Genomic DNA, 7,376 nt, shown 5'->3' with positions numbered 1-7,376 from the left:
TGTGTGTGTGTGTGTGTGTGTGTGTGTGTGTATAATTCCTGGATCTTCAGCAGGGAAGAGGTAGCTCAGATGGGACCTAGGTGGTGAGAAGAGCAGTGAGAGAGGGGCTCTGACATGAGGGAAGTTCTGAACTATTGGAAATGGCAATGGACTCAGCCAACCATGGACCCAACCTCTATAACCATGACTCAAAATAAATGTTTTTTCCTCTAATTTGTTCTTATTGGTTAATTTGGTCACAGCGACAAAAACACTGATGAATACAACAGTCTCCAACACTCCATTGGTCATGGGTTATTTCATGAAGTTAATTTCTTGAGCTGAGCAGGCAAGTAAGCTGGTATAGAATTGGAGGATCCCCGAGCAAATGTGAAGGTGTGTGGCATGGGCTAGAAAAGGAGGGTCCTGTATTGCACACCTCCTTGGAATTGTGCCTTCTTATCCCATGGGTCCCAAGAGAGGGACACACTCTATAATTTAGAGGTTCAGTGAGAAGGAGTCCTTTGCCCATGATTTCTGCCTAGTGAGTCATGAAAGCAGAGTTTTAATTCAGGAAAATTTTTTTCCACTTTAACCAGATTATGAAACTGAATTGTCTAGCTCCCAATTTGTATCTTGCCTCTTCATCCTTAACTTTTACTACCTTTCTGATTACCATTTGAGGACTAGGGAAACCAAATATGATTAATTGTCCCCTGGTATCTGCGGGGGATTGGTTCCAAGACCTCTGGTGGGTATCAAGTCCCTGCAGTTGCTCAAGTCCTTTACATATAATGACAGTGTATTTGCATATAACACAAGCACATCCTCCTGTATACTTTAAATCATACCTAGGTTATTTATAATATCTAATACAATGTAAAATTTATACAAATTGTTGTTTGTTTTGTTTAGGGAACGAACACAAGAAGAAAAGTTTATTTGTTCAGTACACACATATTTTAAAAAATATTTTCTATTTTGGGTTGATTGAATCCATAATTCAAAAGTATTAATCCATCAAATGAATTAATTCATTGATTAGGTTATAGTTATCATAATCAAACCACTTTACCTCTGAACATTTTTGCATTGTCATGTGAGATTTTTGGGGGGAGACACCTCATATCCAAAACATTACACAAGACAACATGGATTCTAGTAGATCCCCATCATCAAAGATCCAGTGCCTCTACTAGCAACCAGGATGGAAAGTTTTCACAGGAAAGGAGACCAGAGAGACATGACAAAGCCTTGATTGAGTCAGCTGTGACCCTATAGGCATCTTGACCTTAGAGATACCCTCTTTACTCACTTGCTTTATTCTTCTCCCTACGTTGTTGCTCTTACCTAGAAAATATCAAGGTATCATATTCCTAAGCATGGTATTTTTCATACAATATATGCAAACTCCAAACATCAATAAATGCAAAAATATCATAAACATTTACAAATCTAGTGTAAATTTATGCAAGATTTAGGAGGATGGCTCTGGAAGACATCTAGCTATAAATGCCACAAATAAAAAGTAGCAGGGCTCCTTCTTATAGGTACAGCCTTGATCACATTTTGGAAGTTATAGAGCAAGATCTGGAGGCATATGTGCTTGTCAGATAGGTTCTGAATGAATGCAATGCCATCTATCCACTACTAAACCCAATCTCCTCATGCTTATGAGTTTTGTTCCTAAGATTCTGTTTTGTGCGCATAGGGTACAACTTACAAAATTACATAATGAATTTAGAATATAGCATACAATCTCTGTTCTCTTGCAAGTACTACTAAAAGAAAAGGAAAATAATTTTGCAGAGTAAATGACAGTTTTAATAAAATTTCATAATTCTTGCCATTTATAAGAAAGTAAAATCAAAGGCAAGTTATATCACAAAAATGTTTGTTTGATGACAATGAAAACAATAAATTTAGACATTAGTCATTTCCATTCATTTATCCTCCACATAAATATTTCAAGCTTATTACAAAATAAGCTATCATAATCTCAGTATTCTATTTTTGTTACTCCAAACTGAAAGGCTTAGTTAACCTCAAATTTATTTTCAATAATTCCTGTTTTCATTTTTATTGCTGATCCTTAGAGACAAAGATAGCATTTTGTCACTAAAATAGACCAACAGTTACAGGAAGACTGGCTTATAAAGAACATTCTTATCCTGATTTTGTTCAAATGCTAGTGCTGATATAATTTGATTAAAGTAGCTGTGAAATATGCTGGGTATGTGAGAGGTAAGATGACGGAAGGGGTTTGAGAAATCCTAATCTTGTGGCTCTCAAGACTGCAAGAGTTGGACCCCATCTGGTGTAAATGGATTAAAAATCTTTTCCCATTTCAAAGGTTTGATCTCAACAAAGGCTTGATTTGATGAAATCAAAGTGGCAGCCTGGATTTGAAAACTATTTAGAGTGGAACTTCCTGAAGTTTACATGTAAGGGAAGAATTGGCAGAGATATGAATGTGGGGTGACCATGTATTTATATGTGTGTGTCACTGGAAGTCTGTTTGCAAAGAAATAAAGAATGGCTAGAAAAACAAAGAAAGAAAAAAATAAAGTGAGGTTAAGTATCAGGTTACTTGTCTAATAGAATAGGATGCTTTTATAATTCTTAACTTGGAAGATAAAAAAAGTACATCTGCTTTTAAAGAATAGGGTCTTCTGCAAAAGCCATTGTCCATGTTATCTTCCCTTCCTCTTCCTTATTGCATCCCCAATACATACTCCCAGACTCTTCCCTTTAATTCCATGCTATCATTACAGACAAGTACTCCAAATGGACACCAGAGAGAGAAAAAATTAGAAAAGCAAATGTGTGCTGCATTGGTAGATGATAGGTAGATGGTTGAGAGTGAAGAATGACCCACATCTGTGCTCTTTAAAGCCTATATTCTTAAGGGTTGCAAGCTGTTTTCTTTAGAAAGGAATTCATCTTCCTACCTTGCTGGGGTCTTTACTTGCCTCACTGGTGATTTGTACTTATCTCACTGATAATTTTCTGTTGTCTATGGGATGATCCAGGAATAGTTGAGGATTATCTCCCATTCTTCAACCTACCATTTCCATGGTCAATAGGAACTCTGAGAAATTCTGCTTTTGCCATTAGGCAAAATCCATGCAGCATTTGGAACAGAAGAGATACTGGGGGCAAGTCTGGTTCAACCTCTTGCATAAATTCAGGGAGGATGCTAGTAACTAGAAATATGGCAGTGGGGGATATGATACCTGACAAAAGACAAAGCAGTGGCCCAAATTAGCTATGCCTCTTGTAGTTAGCAAATCAAGTGCAGTGGTCATTAAACAGGATTCTTATAAATGTGTAAGAAATCCCCAAGATATAAAACAAGTATATCTTCAAATTTTAAAAACTGTGTTAGACTTTAAATTCATACTCAGTTCTGCTTTCATCTTGAATATAAAGGTATTACCAAAAGCAGGATGCCTCCTACAAATAGGCAATTTAAACTCCACAACAAGCTTTCTCTTAGCCGCACTTGTAAGATACTTAACTCTTCACTTTCCCTATTTTTCCCTCCTTTAGTAATCTTATCACCAGGATCGGGAAATACATCTTGTGTATAGCAAATAGATTTTGAATTCCCTCCAAGAAGATACACTAAGGTACTGACTTAGTTTTCTATTGCTGCTATGACAAATTACCATAAATCAAGTGACTTGCAATGATACAAACATCTCATCTCACAGTTCTGGAGGTCAGAAATGCAAAATGAATCTCACGGGGCCAAAAGCAAGTTTCTTCATAACAGGCATAGAGCATAATTTATATCTTTTGTCTTTTCCAGCAATTACAAACTGCAGGTAATCCTTGGTTTGTGGTTCCCTTCCATTCTTAAAGCCAGCAGTTATACTACCCCAACTTCTTCCAAATCTACTTCTCTGACTCTCCTACCTCCCTCTTTCATAAATAAAAAAATCTTTTCTTTTACATTGAACCCATCTAAATAATTCAAGATAATCTCCCCCATCTCAATATTTTAACTTAAGCACATTTACAAATTCTCTTCTGTCATGTAAGTCACTGGTTCTGGGAAGTAAGGTATGGATATCTTTTGGGGGGAAGCAAGAAGCATTATTCCGCCTACAAAAAGTATGTAAAGCAAAACACACAGCCTGGAAAAAGCACTGCTCTATGTTTTAGTTTTTAGTATGATAAATTTATTCTTTATCTTGTTCTCTAAATTTATTTGGTCCTATTACCTACCTTCTTTCAATTGAAGAAAAGTAGGGATGTCTAACTTTTGAGACTGGTTAGTGAATATCCAAGTAGCTTCAAAACACTGTTGTAGCCTTCAAGGGTTTAATATGGACATCTGTGATTAGAAGTAAGTCAACTAAAGAAGTTATCCATGTATTACTTCCAATCTTGGTCAATAAGGACAGCATGAATAACTAACTCTACTTGATAACTCTTTATGCAGATAACCAGAAAAAGGAGAATGCCAATGCCAGGAAGCCAATTGGTTATTTCAGATATTTGACTCTGACTCATCCAATTCCATTTCAAATGTGAAAAATCAGACTTCAGAAGTTTGATGGATGAGTGGGACTTCCAGAATAGTGGAATGAGAACCTTTTTAAATGTGCTCCTCCATAAAAGCAACAAAAACATTAAAAAATAAAGTCCAAATCAAAATTTTCATAACTCTGGAAATTAACTAAAAACTTCAACAATCTAAAGAGTATATATATATTCAAGAAAAACTGCCAAACATTTTGAAGAACAACAGGATTTGTGGCTTTTTCAACTCACTCTACACACATTTCTTTCTCCCCAACTCCAGAGTAGGCTTGAAAGCCAGCAGCAGATCCTGAGAGAGAAGGCCAGGTTTGGAGTCCTAACCCTAGTGCATTGTCACTAGTTGATCTGTCTTGTAACTTCTTGGAAAAGCCACTTTTGCAAGGCTATGTCATTATTTGACCTGTATCTTAATCCACAGGAAAAATCCTGGCCCCAAGACATTTGTCAAAAACAAAAAAGAGGTAATTATTTAACATCACAGCTCCCCAAGTCTGCTGTATCAGAGAGAACAAGAGACTTGCCAAAACTCAAAAGGAAGATCTGTAGAATGAAAGGTCATAGAGGGCTTCAAAAAACTCTGACATATTTCTGGAGATTTACAAGATTTTGTAAATGTGCAGGGCCATGTTCACCCCATATTCTCATCTTTGGCTGACCTTGCAGCTCTGAACAACAGAAAGCAAAAACCAAGGTGGAGTTGCAAAATGTTGGAGTACTGAGTTTGTACCCAAACATGTACTTAGACCTCCTTGGCAAAGGATGAAAGACTCCTGATCTCTCTCATGGATTGACCATTATGCTTAAAAGAGAGACTTTGATGACTGCACACTATGGGAAATATAGATTTTACAAGATTCATTCAAAAAAGTAAATGAAAAATCAGTGACAATAACAACAAAGTAAGAAAAACAAACTGTGGGTTGGGATGAGAGTAATCTTATTTTTAGAATTGTCACATTATATTAATTAAAATGTTCACTTTTCAACAGAAAGTTATAAGACATGCAAAAATAGGAATATATAATTCCATATTGGGATGGAGGGAAGAAAATAGAATATTTGAAAGACCCAGATGTTTGTCTTACTAAACAAAGACTTCAGATCAGCTATTATAAATATGTTCAAAGAACTAAAGGAGACTATGTTTAAAGTTAAAGGAATATCAGAAAACAATGACCAACAAAATAAGGAATATAACAAAAGAAATGGGAATTATTTCAAAAAGAAACAAATACAAATCTTACTTTGAAAAATATAGTAATAGAAATGGAAAGTGCACTAGAATGAGTGACATAAAATATAAACTGGAAGAAGGTAGATTGGGGAACTTGAATTGAGATTATTCAGTTTAGTGGATACAAATAATAAAAAGAATTAGTAAAAACGAACAATTGCATAAACTCCTAACATATCATCAAACATACTGGTATATGCATAATAGGAGTACCAGAAGGAAAGTTAGAATAAGGAAGATAGAATATCTGAAGAACTAATAGTCAAAAACTAAAATCTGATGGGAAAAAAAGATAATTTTTTAAAAAACTCACATGTCCAAGTAAGATTTATCCCAGGATGAAAGATTATTTAACATCTGAAAACCAATTATATTGATGGATCAAAGAACAGAAACCACTTCACAATAGATGCAGTAAAGGCATTTGACAAAATCCATCAGCTTTTCAGGATAAAAGCACTCAACAAACTAAGAATAGAAGAGAATTCTCTCAACTCAATAGAGGCCAACTCTGAAAAACCCAGAGCTTGCATTTGACTTAACTTTTATATTCTGAATGTTTTCCCCTAAGATCGGGAACAGAACAAGAATGTCTGCTTTTGCCACTTCAAGTCAACATTGTTTTGGAGATTATAACGAGGGTATTTAGGTAAGAAAAACAAGTGAAAGTCATCCAGATTGAAAAGGAAGTAGTAAAACTATTTCTATTGACAACTGACATAATCCAAAGTGTAGAAAATCCTAAAGAATCCACAAAAAGAGTATTAGACGTAATAAACAAGTTCAGTGAAGTTCCAAAAATCAAGATCATTGCAAAATAACTAATGAATGTTTCAAAAATAAAATTAAGAAAACAATTCAGGAGCCAAGAGTATATAGCTCAGTTGTATAGAATGTACTTAGCATATGTGAGGCCCTAGTACACACACACACACACACACACACACACACACACACACACATGCGCCACGGAGAAAGTGAAAGGGAAGAGGAAGGAAGAGAAGGAGGAGGAAGGAAGGAAATAAAAGAAGAAAAAAAGAAAACAACTCAATTTAGAATAGCAACTAAAATAAAGATCTAAGAATATGAAAACACACACATGTTCATGAATCAGAAGAACTTACTAAGTTAAATTAGGAACATACCTCAAATTAATCTTCTGATTTATGCCAACCCTATCAAAATACCAACTGACTTGTATATGTGTGTGCTGAAATTGAGTTGATTTTAAATTTCTGTGGAAATACTAGGAATCCAGAGTTCTAAATAAGTAATAAGAAAAAGATTTTAATAAGTAACAAAGTCAGGGAGGGACTCACACTGAACATCACGGGATGTTCAAGATCATGTTACTGGGGAAAATATGAGATACTACTTTATAATGACTTGGATGATTAAAATTAAAAAGGTAGAAAATAACAAGTGACAGTGAGGATGAAATGGTATTCATCATAGATCACTGGTAGGGAGGTTAAGTGATGTGTGTGCACTGAAAACAAGTTGACAGTTTCCTAAAAAAGTGAGTCATAGAGTTTCGATTTGAGCCAGTATTTCCACTCCATTTCTTACCCAAAAGATGAAAATACATGTTCATGCAAAAACTCGTACACAA

This window comes from Sciurus vulgaris (assembly GCF_902686455.1).
Source record: "Sciurus vulgaris genome assembly, chromosome: 15".
Classification (NCBI taxonomy): Eukaryota; Metazoa; Chordata; class Mammalia; order Rodentia; family Sciuridae; genus Sciurus; species Sciurus vulgaris.
The sequence above is the reverse complement of the archived record's forward strand: the minus strand, read 5'-3'. Positions refer to the sequence as shown.